The 19,937-nt window shown below is 39.9% G+C and overlaps 1 pseudogene; it reads left to right on the top strand.

Annotated features, from left to right (window-relative positions):
* The first annotated feature begins 2,858 nt into the window (after nt 1-2,858).
* On the top strand, nt 2,859-15,800 carry LOC148060230 (uncharacterized; annotated as a pseudogene).
* The last annotated feature ends 4,137 nt before the right edge of the window (nt 15,801-19,937 follow it).

Genomic DNA, 19,937 nt, shown 5'->3' on the forward strand with positions numbered 1-19,937 from the left:
ACGTTTGGGCGCTTTGTGACCCTGGTCTAGAAAAGCACTCTACAAATATTAGAAAAATAATTACTACTACATGTGAAATCAAAGCTTCTAACCGTCGTGTACACGGTTACACAAAGGAGATTTATGATCCCTGATTTCCCATCTCTATATAGTAAGTAAGTAAGTAAGTAATTTTTATTTGTATAGCGCTTTTCTAGACCAGGGTCACAAAGCGCTCAAACAATCAAAACAATACTCAATAAAGTATATACTTTAAAGGTCAAGATAAAACTGATAACACAACAGGAGTTCCAGAAAATCAAGATAAAGCCTGAACAAATAAAAACGTTTTAAGATGTTTCTTAAAGGAGTCAGTAGATCATCAAGCACAAAGAGAGAGGAAGATCGTTCCAAAGAACAAGAGCAACAGTCTGGAAGGATTTCTCTCCTCTGGTCCTGAACCGTGTGTGAGGAACCATCAGTAGATTCTGATCCACAGACCTCAGAGCCCGAGCTGGGGTGTAAGTCTGTTTCAGAATCTACTGATGGAAGGTCTGACCGTGAATAGATCTGAAAGTAAGAACCAGAATTTTAAAGTTGATCCTGAAAGAAGCTGGAAGCCAGTGAAGAGTTTTAAGGATCGGACAAATGTGAGTTCTTCTACTAGAGCGGCTCAGAATTCTCACAGCAGAGTTTTGAATCAACTGCAGGCGAGACAGATCCTTCTTGTTAAGACATGAAATTTAACTGTTGCAATAGTCCAGGCGCATGGATTACAAGCTCTAGATCATGTTGTGACAACATTTTCCTTGGTTTAGAGATTTTCTCAGTTGAAGGAAACAGTTTCTGGTCAGTTTCCTGCAGTGTGTAGTAGTCGTGCTAGAAAGATAGTTATGGCCATATATGTGTTTTGATACCAGACAGTGCTGTCATTTTATTATTTTCATTTTTGGCTTAGAAAACATATTTATGTGCCACAGTAGTTCTATCATGGTTTATACAGTTTGATAAAGTTTATAAAATGAAGGAACAAAGAAGGAACAAGGAAATGAGACACTAAACCACTCAGAGAAGGTGGAATAAATAAAGAAGAACTCAAAGCTCCTCCTTCATCACTTCCTCTCAGCAAGTGTCGAACAAGAGCAACATAGATTGAGACGTCAGTGACTCACAGATCAACATGATCCGACTGATGGTCTTCAGTTACTTGACAGGTACCATCAACAATATTTCTATATTCTAGTGCATCAATGAATCCATCTCTCCTCGTCTGTCGTCCCTCACAGGTCTGAGTCTGAGTCTTGACGTCCAACAATTGCCCGCAGAGATGATCACAGCGTCTGGTAAAGATGTGCTGATAACATGTCAAAATAATGTGAGATACTCCTGGACAATACTCTGGTATCAACAGCTTTATGGAGAGACAGAAATAAAGCTGATTGGATACTTATACAATACAGACGCAACAATGGAAGAGAGCTACAAGAACCAGTTCACCATCTCAGGAGACACCAGAGAAAAGCAGAGTTCACTAAAGTTTCGAGTCAAACCAGAACACAAGGCTTTCTACTGGTGTGCAGTTACACACAGTGTGTTGATTTATTTCACAGCCACACAAAAAGTCACTCCTCTGACATCTGTTCATATCACTCCATCATTTAAACCTCCTGCTCAGTTCAGGAACTCAGCGCTTCTGAATCATTCATTTATATTTCTGGAGTGACTCACGATGGTGGTCTTGAGACCTGGTTTGACCCGTCAGTTCCATCCATTTGAGAATTAAATGATCAATATTCATATGCATTGATTTTACCTTCAAATCATTTATATTTTCATCATTGTTATTCTATGTTTTTTTTTATTTATTTACAAATAACTTTCACTTACCAATGGCATATAGATGCCAGCAGTCACTACGCACCTAATGACTAAGGACGAGAGGATACAGTGACTCCAGCCACTTTTTAAGTAAGTAAGTAATATTTATTTATATAGTGCTTTTCGAGACCAGGGTCACAAAGCGCTTAAACAATCAAAACAATACTCAAAAAAGTACATACTTTAAAGATCAAGATAATACTGAGAACAACACAGGAGTTCGAGAAATTCAAGGAAAAGCCTGAACAAATAGAAACGTCTTAAGATGTTTCTTAAAGGAGTCAGTAGATCATCAAGCGCAAAGAGAGAGAAGATCGTTCTAAAGCTTAGGAGCAACAGCCTGAAAAGATTTCTCTCCTCTGGTCCTGAACCGTGTGCGTGGAACCATAAGTAGATTCTGATCCACAAACCTCAGAGCCCGAGCTGGGGTGTAAGGCTGGATCAGATCAGTGATGTAATTTAAGGTGATGTTTGGACATATTTTGGTTTAAAAAATAAATAAAAGCAGTTACGACTTCGTCAAGAGTCATGTGGTCTGTAAATACTACAACACCAGAGTAAAGTACTCAACAAAACTACAAACATATTCTTGTTACTACAGCATCACTGTATATCGTATCGTTGACCCTGTATCATGTTATGATATGATATCACCAGAGTCTCATGAATACACACCACTGTGTGATTAAGTTTGACACGCCTGACTTAGATCAAGTCAATTTGTTGTTTGTCAAACCAAAAACTTCTGACCAAACAATCCACGTAACAGATTAAAGCAGGTCACACAACAGTTGTAAATATAAATTACAAGTGTAAAATACAGCTGTGATCGTTGGAAAATAGTCCACAGATGCAGAACGAAAATGACCCCAAAAAGAGGTGTAAGGTCGCCAAGTCTGCTGCAGAGGGAGTCTGAGTTCTAGAACATCTTGTCGTATCGAGGAGGAGTTTGTGTCGACGAGACTGAAGCGAGACGATCACAGGGTTTCAAAAACACCACGATGCTCGGCGTCTGCTTGTGTATGATCTTCGGTAATCACGTCAAACAATCAGGTTGTTTTGTTGCTTCGCTAACCTACTCTTTCTTTAGGCATCAGTCTGGGTGTTAGAGTCGACCAGAGTCCTGCAGAACTCTTGGTGAACGTGGGGAAGGAGGCCCAGCTGGTCTGCAGCCACCAAAGAGGAGACTTGGGGCTCTTGCAGTGGTACCAGCAGTCGCCTGGAGAGACGGCCCTCAAACGCATCGGACACTTGGGTTATGGAGAGGATAGATACGAAGAATCTTTTAAAAAGCATTTTCGTTTTGTTGGTGATCTGAGCGGATCATCTCACAAGAACGCCTCCATGTTCATCTCTGACCTACGAGTGCAGCACAGTGGAGTTTACTACTGTGGAGCCAGCGATGCACAACGAAGACAAATCCTGTCGCACACGTTCACTAACTCACAAGACCCTCCCCTTGTTTATTGTGGTCTTATTCAACAGTCAATGTCTGCATCACTTCCTGCTCAAACCAGTTGCTTCTAAGCTGATGCTACCAGTGAGGACGGAGTTGTGGAAGAATGATCTCACTGATCCTCTGTAGTGTTTTAACAGGTAATATCAACCATGTTCATGGATTAAATCAACATTCACCACCAGAGTTATTGCTATGAAACGTGACATTTAGTGTTGTTGCCAGGTGCTTGTCTGAGCCTCGAGGTCCTACAGACTCCGGGAGAAATCATCACAAAGTCCAGAGTCCGAGTGGAGATGGTCTGTGAACACGGCAGGACCGACTACAGACAGATGCTCTGGTACAAGCACTCGGCTGAAAACAACAGCATGGACCTCATTGGAGACCTAAGCTTTAGCAAAGCCACCACGGAGGAGCCTTTTGAAGGAGATTTTAAACTCTCAGGGAATCTGGGCGGAAACACAGCGAAGAAAGGGTCTCTGATCATACTTGAGGCCGGACTGAAGCACAACGCCGTTTACTTCTGTGCAGCGACAGAAGCACTGCGACAAAAATCAGCTCTTGACTTCACAAAAACTCAGAGAAATGTAGTTTTGATGGAGAGTTTCCTTCACACCTGCGTCTGTGGTTTTATCAGAGCCTGATACAACCTTGTGTTCTTCACCTGAGCTTGTCCAGGAAAATAACAATATAACTCGACAGGGTGTAAGAAAATATCGACGGCACCTTAACTATCAGGGGTGTCAACGTTTGAGCGCTTTCTAAGGTAAGGTAAGGTAAAAGGTAAAACTTTATTAATCCCTCAGGAGGTCTCCTTTGGGAAATTGTTTAAAAAAAGAACAAGATGACACAATATAATTCTCAAAGTAAAGACAAAGAACATAGATCAAAGAAAAACAACAAAGACAAAGGATACAAAGACTAACATAGAACAGAACATCCAGATACGTTCACTCCACTCCTGCCCCCAAACTCAGAATTGTATAATTTAATAGCCCAAAGAATGAATGAGTCCTTGAGTCTATTGGTGTTGTATCATGGTAGGATCATTCGTGCACTCATTCTGCTTCTCTGCTCACTGATGACAGTTTTCAGAGGATGACTGTCATCATCCATGATGGACAGTAGTTTGTTCAATGATCTCCTCTCAGCAACTGTCACCAGTGAGTCCAGCTTCATTCCAACCACAGAGCCAGCCCTCCTGATCAACCTGTCCAACCTGTTGACACTCCTCTTGGACACATTTAAACCCCAACACACCACAGCATAGAAGAGGACACCACAGACTGGTAGAACATGCAGAGAGAAAGTACAGTCTACACTGAACCTTCTTATATACATGGTCTGTGTTGCAGGACCAGTTTACTGTCCAGCCACACACAGAGGTACTTATAGTTGTCAACTATCTCCACCTCGTCGCCTCTGATGGACACTGGACGTGGCTTTGTCCTGGAACTCCTGAAGTCCAAGACCAGCTCCTTGGTCTTTGAGGTGTTCAGCTGCAAGTGGTTCCTCTCACTCCAGTCCACAAAGTCACGTATCAGACTCCTATACTGGTCTTCGCTGTTGTCCCTGATGCATCCAACAATGGCAGTGTCGTCAGCATACTTCTGGACGAGACTCAGCTCTGAGTTGTAGCAGAAGTCTGAAGTGTAGATGGTGAAGAGGAAAGGGGCCAGTACTGTCCCCTGAGGTGCTCCTGAACTGAACACCACAGTGTCAGACGTGATGTCCTTCAGCCTGACATACTGTGGTCGATCAGTAAGATAATCCGTCCTTCCAGGAGACCAGAGCAGGGTCCACATGCATCTGTGTCAATTTGTCCTGCAGCAGAGTGGACTGGATGGTGTTGAAGGCACTAGAAAAGTCCAGGAACAGGATCCTCACTGAACCACTTCCTTTATCCAGGTGGGAGTAGGTCCGATGCAGGAGGTGAAGGATGGCATCTTCCACACCAACTGCTGGCCGGTAGGCAAACTGCAGGGGGTCTTGTGCGTGCTGGACTTGTGGTCTGAGATGTTTGTGACCCTGGTCTAGAAAAGCACTCTACAAATATTAGAAAAATAATTACTACTACATGTGAAATCAAAGCTTCTAACCGTCGTGTACACGGTTACACAAAGGAGATTTATGATCCCTGATTTCCGATCTCTATATAGTAGTCGCGCTAGAAAGATAGTTATGACCATATATGTGTATTGATACCAGACAGTGCTGTCATTTTATTATTTTCATCTTAGGCTTAGAAACTATATTTAAGTGCCACAGTAGTTCTATCATGGTTTATACAGTTTGATAAAGTTTATAAAATGAAGGAACAAAGAAGGAACAAGGAAATGAGACACTAAACCACTGAGAGAAGGTGGAATAAATAAAGAAGAACTCAAAGCTCCTCCTTCATCACTTCCTCTCAGCAAGTGTCGAACAAGAGCAACATAGATTGAGACGTCAGTGACTCACAGATCAACATGTTCCGACTGATGGTCTTCAGTTACTTGACAGGTACCATCAACAATATTTCTATATTCTAGTGCATCAATGAACCCATCTCTCCTCGTCTGTCGTCCCTCACAGGTCTGAGTCTGAGTCTTGACGTCCAACAATTGCCCGCAGAGATGATCACAGCGTCTGGTAAAGATGCGCTGATAACATGTCAAAATAATGTGAGATACTCCTGGATAATACTCTGGTATCAACAGCTTTATGGAGAGACAGAAATAAAGCTGATTGGATACTTATACAATACAGACGCAATAATGGAAGAGAGCTACAAGAACCAGTTCACCATCTCAGGAGACACCAATGAAATGCAGAGTTCACTAAAGTTTCGAGTCAAACCAGAACACAAGGCTTTCTACTGGTGTGCAGTTACACACAGTGTGTTGATTTATTTCACAGCCACACGTAAAGTCACTCCTCTGACATCTGTTCATATCACTCCATCATTTAAACCTCCTGCTCAGTTCAGGAACTCAGCGCTTCTGAATCATACATTTATATTTCTGGAGTGACTCACGATGGTGGTCTTGAGACCTGGTTTGACCCGTCAGTTCCATCCATTTGGGAATTAAATAATCAATATTCAAATGATTTTACCTTCAAATAATTTTATTTTTATCATTGTTATTACATGTTTTATTTATTTACAAATAACGTTAAATTAACAAAGGCATATAGATGCCAGCAGTCACTACGCACCTAATGACTGAGGACGAGAGGATACAGTGACTCCAGCCACTTTTAAAGCTGATGTTTGGAGATATTTTGGTTTAAAAAATAAATGAAAGCAGTTACGACTTCATCAAGAGTCATGTGGTCTGTAAATACTACAACACCTGAGTAAAGTACTCAACAATACTACACATATATACTTGTTACTACAGCATCACTGTATATCGTATCGTTGACCCTGTATCATGTTATGATATGATATCGCCAGAGTCTCATGAATACACACCACTGTGTGATTAAGTTTGACACGCCTGACTTAGATCAAGTCAATTTGTTGTTTGTCAAACCAAAAACTTCTGACCAAACAATCCACGTAACAGATTAAAGCAGGTCACACAACAGTTGTAAATATAAATTACAAGTGTAAAATACAGCTGTGATCGTTGGAAAATAGTCCACAGATGCAGAACGAAAATGACCCCAAAAAGAGGTGTAAGGTCGCCAAGTCTGCTGCAGAGGGAGTCTGAGTTCTAGAACATCTTGTCGTATCGAGGAGGAGTTTGTGTCGACAAGACTGAAGCGAGACGATCACAGGGTTTCAAAAACACCACGATGCTCGGCGTCTGCTTGTGTTTGATCTTCGGTAATCACGTCAAACAATCAGGTTGTTTTGTTGCTTCGCTAACCTACTCTTTCTTTAGGCGTCAGTCTGGGTGTTAGAGTCGACCAGAGTCCTGCAGAACTCTTGGTGAACGTGGGGAAGGAGGCCCAGCTGGTCTGCAGCCACCAAAGAGGAGACTTCAGGCTCATGGAGTGGTACCAGCAGTCGCCTGGAGAGACGGCCCTCAAACGCATCGGACACTTGTATTACGGAGAGAAAGAATACGAAGAATCTGTTAAAGAGCATTTTCGTTTTGATGGTGATCTGAGCGGATCATCTCACAAGAACGCCTCCATGTTCATCTCTGACCTACGAGTGCAGCACAGTGGAGTTTACTACTGTGGAGCCAGCTATGCACAACGAAGACAAATCCTGTCGCACACGTTCACTAACTCACAAGACCCTCCCCTTGTTTATTGTGGTCTTATTCAACAGTCAATGTCTGCATCACTTCCTGCTCAAACCAGTTGCTTCTAAGCTGATGCTACCAGTGAGGACGGAGTTGTGGAAGAATGATCTCACTGATCCTCTGTAGTGTTCTAACAGGTAATATCAACCATGTTCAAGGATTAAATCAACATTCACGACCAGAGTTATTGCTATGAAACGTGACATTTAGTGTTGTTGCCAGGTGCTTGTCTGAGCCTCGAGGTCCTACAGACTCCGGGAGAAATCATCACAAAGTCCAGAGTCCGAGTGGAGATGGTCTGTGAACACGGCAGGACCGACTACAGACAGATGCTCTGGTACAAGCACTCGGCTGAAAACAACAGCATGGACCTCATTGGAGACCTAAGCTATAGCAAAGCCACCACGGAGGAGCCTTTTGAGGGGGATTTTAAACTCTCAGGGAATCTGGGCGGAAACACAGCGAAGAAAGGGTCTCTGATCATACTTGAGGCCGGACTGAAGCACAACGCCGTTTACTTCTGTGCAGCGAAGGAAGCACTGCGACAGAAATCAGCTCTTGACTTCACAAAAACTCAGAGAAATGTAGTTTTGATGGAGAGTTTCCTTCACACCTGCGTCTGTGGTTTTATCAGAGCCTGATACAACCTTGTGTTCTTCACCTGAGCTTGTCCAGGAAAATAACAATATAACTCAACAGGGTATAAGAAAATATCGACGGCACCTTAAATATCAGTGGTGTCAATGTTTGAGTGCTTTGTGACCCTGGTCTAGAAAAGCACTTTACGAATATTAGAAAAATAATTACTAGTACATGTGAAATCAAAGCTTCTAACCGTCGTGTACACGGTTACACAAAGGAGATTTATGATCCCTGATTTCCCATCTCTATATAGTAGTCGTGCTAGAAAGATAGTTATGGCCATATATGTGTATTGATACCCGACAGTGCAGTCATTTTATTATTTTCATTTTTGGCTTAGAAAATATATTTATGTGCCACAGTAGTTCTATCATGGTTTATACAGTTTGATAAAGTTTATAAAATGAAGGAACAAAGAGGGAACAATGAAATGAGACACTAAACCACTGAGAGAAGGTGGAATAAATAAAGAAGAACTCAAAGCTCCTCCTTCATCACTTCCTCTCAGCAAGTGTCGAACAAGAGCAACATAGATTGAGACGTCAGTGACTCACAGATCAACATGATCCGACTGATGGTCTTCAGTTACTTGACAGGTACCATCAACAATATTTCTATGTTCTAGTGCATCAATGAATCCATCTCTCCTCGTCTGTCGTCCCTCACAGGTCTGAGTCTGAGTCTTGACGTCCAACAATTGCCCGCAGAGATGATCACAGCGTCTGGTGAAGAGATGCTGATAAAGTGCCAACATAACATTGGTTCCTTCTGGATAATACTCTGGTATCAACAGCTTTATGGAGAGACAGAAATAAAGCTGATTGGATACTTAGACATTACAGACGCAACAATGGAAGAGAGCTACAAGAACCAGTTCACCATCTCAGGAGACACCGGAAAAATGCAGAGTTCATTAAAGTTTCGAGTTAAACCAGAACACAAGGCTTTCTACTGGTGTGCAGTTACACACAGTGTGTTGATTTATTTCACAGCCACACATGAAGTCACTCCTCTGACATCTGTTCATATCACTCCATCTTTTAAACCTCCTGCTCAGTTCAGGAACTCAGCGCTTCTGAATCATACATTTATATTTCTGGAGTGACTCACGATGGTGGTCTTGACACCTGGTTTGACCCTTCAGTTCCATCCATTTGGGAATTAAGTGATCAATATTCATATGCAATGATTTTACCTTCAAATCATGACTCCAGCAGCTTTTAAAGCTGATGTTTGGACATATTTTGGTTTAAAAAATAAATAAAAGCAGTTACGACTTTGTCAATCTCGACAATACTACACATATATCCCTGTTCCTACAGTATCACAATATATCCTATATAATATTTTTAGCATTACATAACAGCACTTTAGATGAAAATTGAAAAGAATATCAGAATATAAACATGATTATACTTGTATTATGAAATATTTAAATAGTTACATACTCTTTTTTTTTTGGTTTAAAATATAACAGAATAACTGGATACGATACTTAAACAGCCGTAACTAAAAAAAAGATTTTCTTGTTTTATAATTTGCTATAATCTCATATTTATCTTTAAAAATATATATATTTACAACAACTTTTCAGTCTCTTCTCCTAATGAACAGGAAAGACTCACTTCCTGTCCCAGGTCATGTGACCTGATGGTTTCAGAGGTAGGCTGATGTGAGGCAGTTATTGTGTTAATCATGATGGTTCAGATCCTGGGTCTGCTGGTCCTCCTCCACTCTGGTGTGTGAACATCTGATCATCTACCAACTGAAGACTTGACTTGTGTTCTGCAGGCTCCAGCGTCACGATTCTCCAGGCGGAGTATCGGTCGGGTCGACCCGGAGACTCGGTGCAGATGACGTGCAGCGTGGGTTCGGGCTTCAGCATGAACAACTACCTGATGTTCTGGTTCATACAACGCGACCCCGGAGCCCAACTCCACCTCTACGTGGACGAGATGGACGACTTGCCGGAGCGTCTGGAATCCGTTATCAAGCGACGCTCGAACACTTGGACCCTTCGGATCAGTCCAGTGATCCTCAACGACAGCGCCACGTACTACTGTGCAGCTCGACACAGTCACACAAACGACCCAGAGAGTGTGACAAATATTCAGTTGCACAGACCCACTTGAATACTGCTACACAACTTCACACTGTTCATACAACGTCGTTATTCAACATATTCAACAGCACTGTATCCATTTTTAGTTTAGTCTAGTTTATAGTTCAATAAAGTGTGTATAAAATAAAAGTTTGCAGCAGTCATTACTAGAGCAGCTAAATGAACAATGTAATCCTGAGAAATCCTGGCGATGACTGAGGACGAGAGGATACAGTGGACTCTAGGAGCATTTAAATCTGATGTTTGGACATATTTTGGTTTGGAAACAAATGAAAGCAGTTACAACTGAGGACGAGAGGATACAGTGACTCCAGCAGCTTTTAAAGCTGATGTTTAGACATAGTTTGGTTTGAAAACAAATGAAAGCAGTTACAACTGAGGACGAGAGGATACAGTGACTCCAGCAGCTTTTAAAGCTGATGTTTAGACATAGTTTGGTTTGAAAACAAATGAAAGCAGTTACAACTGAGGACGAGAGGATACAGTGACTCCAGCAGCTTTTAAAGCTGATGTTTAGACATAGTTTGGTTTGAAAACAAATGAAAGCAGTTACAACTAAGGACGAGAGGATACAGTGAGTCCAGTATCTTTTAAAGCTGATGTTTGGACATATTTTGGTTTGAAAACAAATTAAAGCAGTTACGACTTCGTCAAGAGTCATGTGGTCTGTAAATACTTCAACACCAGAGTCAAGTACTGACAATACTACACATATATACTTGTTACTACACTATCACAATATATTGTATCTTTGTCCCTCTATCGTGATACGTATTGTATCGCCAGATTCTAGCCCATAACCACACCTAAAATATATATATATATACACATATATACATATTTTATATTTTAGCAAAATTCAGAATAAAACTGATGATTGTTTGCTAGAAATCAAACAATGGCTGAGTGAAAACACTTTACAGCTTAATGTGGACAAAACTGAAACTCTGGTGATTGCTCCTGATGATACGATTCCAGGGTTGAGTCAGTACTTGGGTGACTTAGGTCAGTCTGTCAAACTGAGCCTGAGAAATCTGGGTGTTGTATTTGATAAAGACATGTCTCTTGTTCAACACTGTAGAAAACTGACCAGAAAGTGTTTCCTTCAACTGAGAAAAATCTCTCAACTTAGGAAAATGCTGTCACAACATGATCTGGAGCTTGTAATCCATGCGTTTGTTTCTTCTCGTCTGGACTATTGTAACAGTTTGTTTTCATGTCTTAACAAGAAAGAGCTGTCTCGCCTGCAGTTGATTCAGAACTCTGCAGCGAGAATTCTGACCCGCTCTAGTAGAAGAACTCACATTTCTCCGGTCCTTGAAACTCTTCACTGGCTTCCAGTTTCTTTCAGGATCAACTTTAAAATTCTGGTTCTTACTTTCAGAGCTATTCATGGTCAGGCTCCTCCTTACATCACTGATCTGATCCAGCCTTACACCCCAGCTCGGGCTCTGAGGTCTGTGGATCAGAATCTACTTATGGTTCCACGCACACGGCTCAGGACCAGAGGAGAGAAATCTTTTCAGGCTGTTGCTCCTAAGCTTTGGAACGATCTTCTCTCTCTTTGCGCTTGATGATCTACTGACTCCTTTAAGAAACATCTTAAGACGTTTCTATTTGTGCAGGCTTTTCCTTGAATTTCTCGAACTCCTGTGTTGTTCTCGGTGTTGTCTTGATCTTTGAAGTATGTACTGTTTTGAGTATTGTTTTGATTGTTAAAGCGCTTTGTGACCCTGGTCTCGAAAAGCGCTATATAAATATATATTACTTACTTACTTACTTACTTGTTCTATATGATGAAAAAAATTCAAAAGGTATCGTGATACTTAACAGATTCTTGACGATAGGTTAGGTTAAGTAGAACCTTATTGATTTATTGTTTAAATTATACACCCATAATCACCACGGTGTCGATCTGAAGGAGGAGGAGGTACCTTTGCTTTTATCTAGATCGCAGATGTTGGATAAGAAGGTGTGACAAGAGGTCATGTGACGTCAGCCAATATAAACAAACTCTCTCGTTATCGCCGCCTCGGAATTTTCCCACTTTCTTTATTGAACAATTTCAGAAACAGCAGCAAACACAAGAAGGCGAGAACGGCGAGAGAGGTGGAACCAGTCGTGGTGGGAGAGAGACGAAGAAAAAAAACCCACCAGAGGTTTTTGTCTGACGAGTAATCACTGTGGGGACAGGGGGCCACGGTGGTACAAACTCCCAGAGACGCCGTACAAAAACCTCCTCCCACTTCAGACTTGTAAGCACACGTCTGCATATCCCCTTTGAAAAGTATTCTGACGGCGAACATGGATGTTCCTTCTCGCCGATACACGAACACGACGTTTTCTTGCTTTCATCCGACCCAACATGGTCGAGGATTTTTTTGTTGATGCGCCGTTTTTCTTCGGACATGGAACTAAAGTCACGGTTCGACAGAAACTAAGAGTTTAAAGTCAAGCCTTGAACACTGTGACGGGTATGAGGCATACTTTGGAAGCGGAACCAGACTGACAGTTTTGGGTAAATATTTCCCTTTTTTTTTTTAAATGTCAATACCTAAAAGAATGCTGTTTAACTAAACACAAATAAATACAGTAGTTTAATGTCAAGTGCTGAACACTGTGACTCCCTCAACGTCTTCTTTGGAAGCGGAACCAAACTGACAGTTTTGGGTAAATATGTCATGTTTATGTTTAAGTTTTTTAAGAGATGAGCAACTTGACTAATGACAGCGAAGGAAGACGAAAAAGAAAACATGTGCAGGAGTCAGTCGTGGTTCAAAAACCCGAAAGAGTTTGATGTTCAATGATCGTCACTGTGTCTCCACTACTCAAGCTTACTTTGGAGCAGGAACCAAACTCACAGTTCTGGGTAAATATGTCGTGGATTTTTTGTGTTTTACCTGTTATTAGAGGTTTCAAATGTAGATAAAAAAAGCGTGCAGACATCAGTCCAGCAAAGGTTTGATGTACGGGGTTTTAACGCTGTGACACCGGATCTGAAGCTTACTTCGGGAAAGGAACCAAACTCACAGTTCTGGGTAAATATTCCTCGATTTAAATGTTCCTGTAACAAACACTTCGGTGGTTAAAGACTCGACACCATTTTAGAAACATCTGCGGAAGAAAATATAACAAGAAAATGTTACTTAATAAGTCACGACTGGTGTCGGAGAGTTTGATGTTCAGTGTTCCCGCACTGTGACACCTACTCCGAGGTTTATTTCGGAGGTGGAACCAGGCTCACCGTTCTCGGTAATTATGAAACTTTTATCATGTTTCACAGTCAGTTATTCACGTGGAAAATCCGACAGCGACTTTAATAATGGTAAAAATTCTTTAAGAAAGTTGTTCCAGCGAAAATCAGGTGGATTTTCATGTATTTATTATTATTATTATTATTTATCGTGAGGAAATGTTACGATTAGTTGTCGGAAGAAATTAAACGATCAGAAAAGAGGAGTTTAGTGCTCAGTTTTGATCACTGTGACGGTTACGCTGAGGCTTACTTTGGAAAAGGAACCAGGCTGACAGTGTTCGGTGAGTCAAACGAATCTAAAACAAATGCAAATAAGTTTTTGTCCTTTTTTGTTCAGTTTAATACGCATTTTTCTTTAACTGCTTAAATGTTCTGTCCATTTATCGAGCTATTGACCTTTTAAGTATATTTTTTATCGGGTATTGTTTCGATTGTTTAAGCGCTTTGTGACCCTGGTCTAGAAAAAAGCTCTAAAAATATAAATTGCCTACTTACTTATTGAGATGTCAGAAGTAAAGCAGATAAAAAAAAGAGTCAGATAAGTAAGTAAGTAAGTATTTTTTATTTGTATAGCGTGTTATTAACAGTGTCTTTGAAGAAAAGAGCAGTAGAGCTGGATGTCATCAGAAAAAATGTGATAAGAAACATCAGGAAATCTCTGATAATTTTACCGAGGGGAATCAAGTGCAGCAAAAACAATAAAGGACCCAGAACAGAACCTTGAGTAACAAAACTGTCGAGTTATTAACAGTGTCTTTGAAGAAGCTTGTTTTTTGAGAAGAAAATGAACAAACGTTTCACGTGGACTCAGAGGTTTTCAAACAAGGGGTTGAAGATAAACGTAGTAGACAGTAGTTGATAAACTTGGACAAAACAGATCAAGTAAAAAGATAATATAGAGACGATAACGATGGATAAATATGATGATTTAAGAGGTTGAAGTAAGTCTGTAAAAGACAGAGAGATGGTTTGAATCTAAAACACGACGTGGACGACGATCAAACGTGTAAGGATGATAAATAACACGTTTAAATGATCAACTGTTAAAGGGTTTTTTCTCCTTCATTTTCACAGAACCTAAGAGAACCATCAAAGGACCGTCAGTCGAAGTGCTGCCGCCCTCCATGAGCGAGTGTCGGCTGCAGTCGAAGAAGGAGAAGCATCTGACGTTGGCATGCGTGGCGTCGGACTTCTACCCCGATCACGTCAGCGTGACCTGGTTCATGGATAGAGTGCCGGTCGAAAAAGGGGTGTCCACTGACCCCGAGGCTCTACGAGCGGGGTCGTTCTACACCATCACCAGCAGGCTGAGGGTCTCGCCCCGAGACTGGTCCGAGGGGCGGAACTTTACCTGCAGAGTCGGCTTCTTTAACGGGATAAAAACCGACTATTTCCCAAAGTTCATCTTAGGTCACAAACACACAGGTATGGTTGGGAAAGAAGGAGTTGACGATCGCAGGAAAAGGTAAAAAATCAAACATCACTAATGAGCGTGTCCCCCCCCCCCGACAGGTCAAAGGTCAAGCATAAGCAGAGGTGAATATGACGATATCCTCCATCTTCTGACTGAACTGACGCCAGCGTTTTTTTAACTTGTTCGCAGAGCAATACTTGAAGGCCACCCAGGCGGGGAAACTGTCCTACGTGGTGTTGATCTGCAAGAGCTTCGTGTACGGACTCTTTGTGGCGGTTCTGCTGTGGAGGTGTCAGGTCAGAGGTCAACTCCGCACATCGTTTTTTCTGACTTAAGAGCGCTGACACTCTCTCGTTTCGTTCCTCCAGCGCTCCAACGACGACGTCAAATGATCGCCTCGGAATCACGTCTTCAACGGAATCAGTCGCAAACTTCACTGGAGTTTCTCCCCAAGATCTGATCCAAACGTCTCGACTTCGATAATTACACAAAAAAATACTTGCAAATATTAGTCAAACAGCAATTTTATCGAGTAAATGAAACGGTCGCTTTAGGTTCTGTGAAGCTAATCTACTTAAATTGATAAACTTAATCCAGACCCTTAAGTCTTACAATATTTTAGAAGTGTTTTGTGTTGTTTTTTTTAATGTTTTCAAATGTTCAGAAGTTTTAAAACAATGCTTACATTAAAGATCCAAATACGTACTCTTGTTTTTTCCATGTGTGTTCATATTTATGTGTATATATTTTAACACTTAACCAGACGTTTGCGTGTGTTTAACTGATTTAATTTGAATAAACTCTGAAATATCCTTGGCTGTTATTTGTAGATGAATACAGTGTTTTCAACACAGACTTGACAAATCAATTGTACATGATTTGAAATGTAAAACCTCAAGCTCCCAATTATTCATTAATAAATTATGCAACAACATGGAATTTCATTGTATTCACTTTATTTTATTTATTACCATTTATTTCATTTATTCTATTATGTCAACACCACACAAAAAAATCCTGTGTTGAAGCAAGAATCTGGCCATTTAAATGATATCACCATACAGGATCAACATTATATTGCAATATATTGAGATACATTGTGATACTTTAAGAAAAAATATATATTTGTAGTATTGTCCAGTACTTGACTCTGGTGTTGTAGTATTTACAGACCACATGACTCTTGACGAAGTTGTAACTGATTTCAATTGTTTTCAAACCAAAATATGTCCAAACATCAGCTTTGAAAGCTGCTGGAGTCACTGTATCCTCTGGTCCTCAGTTGTAACTGCTTTCATTTGTTTTCAAACCAAATATGTCCAAACATCAGCTTTAAAAGCTGCTGGAGTCACTGTATCCTCTCGTCCTCAGTTGTAACTGCTGTCATTTGTTTTCAAACCAAAATATGTCCAAACATCAGCTTTAAAAGCTGCTGGACTCACTGTATCCTCTCGTCCTCAGTTGTAACTGCTTTCATTTGTTTTCAAAACAAAATATGTCCAAACATCAGCTTTAAAAGCTGCTGGTATATTATTTTAATTCACATTATTAAACTATAAACGATGAAAACTATAGTGAAACTAAATAAAGTTAATTTAATTTGATACAGTGCTGTCGAATATCGGTACAGTATCGTGAAAAAGAATCAATACTTTCCAACAACCCTGTAATAAACATGTTATGATTCTGAACAACAAGTAAAAAACTATTTAAAAATGTGACATACTGTATATAAATGGATATAAAAGAATATACATGATAGATGAGTACTTAAGCCCCTCACTATTACCTTCGTCACGATTATGATTTAAACAAATTGAAATATAAAGTTCTGTTACTTTAAAATATATCCACAAATACTTCTATATCATTTACCGTTGATCACATGACGTGTGAAGGTGCGACTCTTGCATTTGCAAAAGAAGTTATTCTGTGTGTAAAACATGAAAGTGCAACACAATTGTGTGGAAACTATGTGTATTTGTGTGGTGAAAGTAGGTTGTTGTCGACGTTTGTGTGCGAGCAGTGAGGAGGATGTGGTCACAGAGCGAGACTCGAGCTCCGAGGAACGAGAGCTTTGTTCGCCACGAGTGCAGCTGCTGGTCTTCAAGCAGTTCCTCTGACGTCTGTGTAGAAACGACTGAGAAAACATCTCCAGACACACCTGTCAATCATGACGTCATTCAAATGAAATAATAATAACCCTGACATCTCGAGTGTTTGATTGAACTAGTTCATTTTTGGAACTGTGAATTTAGTTTATGTGCTGGATTATGATCAATGAATTGAACTAGTTCATTTTTGGAACTGTGAATTTAGTTCAGGTGTTGGATTATGATCAATGAACTGAACTAGTTCATTTTTGGAACTTTGAATTTAGTTCAGGTGTTGGATTATGATCAATGAATTGAACTAGTTCATTTTTGGAACTGTGAATTTAGTTCAGGTGTTGGATTATGATCAATGAACTGAACTAGTTCATTTTTTGAACTTTGAATTTAGTTCAGGTGTCGGATTATGATCAATGAACTGAACAAGTATATTTTGGAACTGTGAATTTAGTTTATGTGTTTGATTATGAACTATGAACTGAAATAGTTCACTTTTGGAACTGTGAATTTAGTTCAGGTGTTGGATTATGATCAATGAACTGAACTAGTTCATTTTTGGAACTTTGAATTTAGTTCAAGTGCTGGATTATGATCAATGAACTGAACAAGTTAATTTTTGGAACTTTGAATTTAGTTCAGGTGTCGGATTATGATCAATGAACTGAACTAGTTCATTTTTGGAACTGTGAATTTAGTTTATGTGTTTGATTATGAACTATGAACTGAAATAGTTCACTTTTGGAACTTTGAATTTTGTTCAGGTGCTGGATTATGATCAATGAACTGAACAAGTTCATTTTTGGAACTGTGAATTTAGTTCAGGTGTCGGATTATGATCAATGAACTGAACAAGTATATTTTTGGAACTGTGAATTTAGTTTATGTGTTTGATTATGAACTATGAACTGAAATAGTTCATTATTGGGACTGTGAATTTAGTTCAGGATTTGGATTATGAAATATGAACTGAACTAGTTCTTTTTTTGAACTTTGAATTTAGTTCAGGTGTTGGATTATGATCAATGAACTGAACAAGTATATTTTTGGAACTGTGAACTTAGTTCATCTGTTTGATTATGAACTATGATAATTTTAACTAAATTCCGAAAACAACGCCAGGTAATGTTACGTCATTTTATTTGATTAAAAAGAAAAAGAAAGTATTTGTAAAAAAAATGAAGAAAATAATAATAATAATTCATTAACATTAAGCTGATGTTTGGACATATTTTGGTTTCAAAACAAATGAAAGCAGTTACAACTGAGGACGAGAGGATACAGTGAGTCCAGCAGCTTTTAAAGCTGATGTTTGGACATATTTTGGTTTGAAAACAAATGAAAGCAGTAACAACTGAGGATGAGAGGATACAGTGAGTCCAGCAGCTTTTTAAGCTGATGTTTGGACATATTTTGGTTTGAAAACAAATGAAAGCAGTAACAACTGAGGACGAGAGGATACAGTGAGTCCAGCAGTTTTTAAAGCTGATGTTTGGACATATTGGTTTGAAAACAAATGAAAGCAGTTACAACTGAGGACAAGAGGATACAGTGAGTCCAGCAGCTTTTAAAGCTGATGTTTTGGACATATTTTGGTTTGAAAACAAATGAAAGCAGTAACAACTGAGGACGAGAGGATACAGTGAGTCCAGCAGCTTTTAAAGCTGATGTTTGGACATATTTTGGTTTGAAAACAAATGAAAGCAGTTACAACTGAGGACGAGAGGATACAGTGAGTCCAGCAGCTTTTAAAGCTGATGTTTGGACATATTTTGGTTTGAAAACAAATGAAAGCAGTAACAACTGAGGACGAGAGGATACAGTGAGTCCAGCAGCTTTTTAAGCTGATGTTTGGACATATTTTGGTTTGAAAACAAATGAAAGCAGTAACAACTGAGGACGAGAGGATACAGTGAGTCCAGCAGTTTTTAAAGCTGATGTTTGGACATATTGGTTTGAAAACAAATGAAAGCAGTTACAACTGAGGACAAGAGGATACAGTGAGTCCAGCAGCTTTTAAAGCTGATGTTTTGGACATATTTTGGTTTGAAAACAAATGAAAGCAGTAACAACTGAGGACGAGAGGATACAGTGAGTCCAGCAGCTTTTTAAGCTGATGTTTGGACATATTTTGGTTTGAAAACAAATGAAAGCAGTTACAACTGAGGACGAGAGGATACAGTGAGTCCAGCAGCTTTTAAAGCTGATGTTTGGACATATTTTGGTTTGAAAACAAATGAAAGCAGTAACAACTGAGGACGAGAGGATACAGTGAGTCCAGCAGCTTTTTAAGCTGATGTTTGGACATATTTTGGTTTGAAAACAAATGAAAGCAGTTACAACTGAGGACGAGAGGATACAGTGAGTCCAGCAGCTTTTTAAGCTGATGTTTGGACATATTTTGGTTTGAAAACAAATGAAAGCAGTTACAACTGAGGACGAGAGGATACAGTGAGTCCAGCAGCTTTTAAAGCTGATGTTTGGACATATTTTGGTTTGAAAACAAATGAAAGCAGTTACAACTGAGGACGAGAGGATACAGTGAGTCCAGCAGCTTTTAAAGCTGATGTTTGGACATATTTTGGTTTGAAAACAAATGAAAGCAGTTACAACTGAGGACGAGAGGATACAGTGAGTCCAGCAGCTTTTAAAGCTGATGTTTGGACATATTTTGGTTTGAAAACAAATGAAAGCAGTAACAACTGAGGACGAGAGGATACAGTGAGTCCAGCAGCTTTTAAAGCTGATGTTTGGACATATTTTGGTTTGAAAACAAATGAAAGCAGTTACAACTGAGGACGAGAGGATACAGTGAGTCCAGCAGCTTTTAAAGCTGATGTT

The sequence above is a fragment of the Callionymus lyra genome, chromosome 18, assembly GCF_982586985.1.
Source record: "Callionymus lyra chromosome 18, fCalLyr1.hap1.1, whole genome shotgun sequence".
In the NCBI taxonomy this organism is placed as follows: Eukaryota; Metazoa; Chordata; class Actinopteri; order Syngnathiformes; family Callionymidae; genus Callionymus; species Callionymus lyra.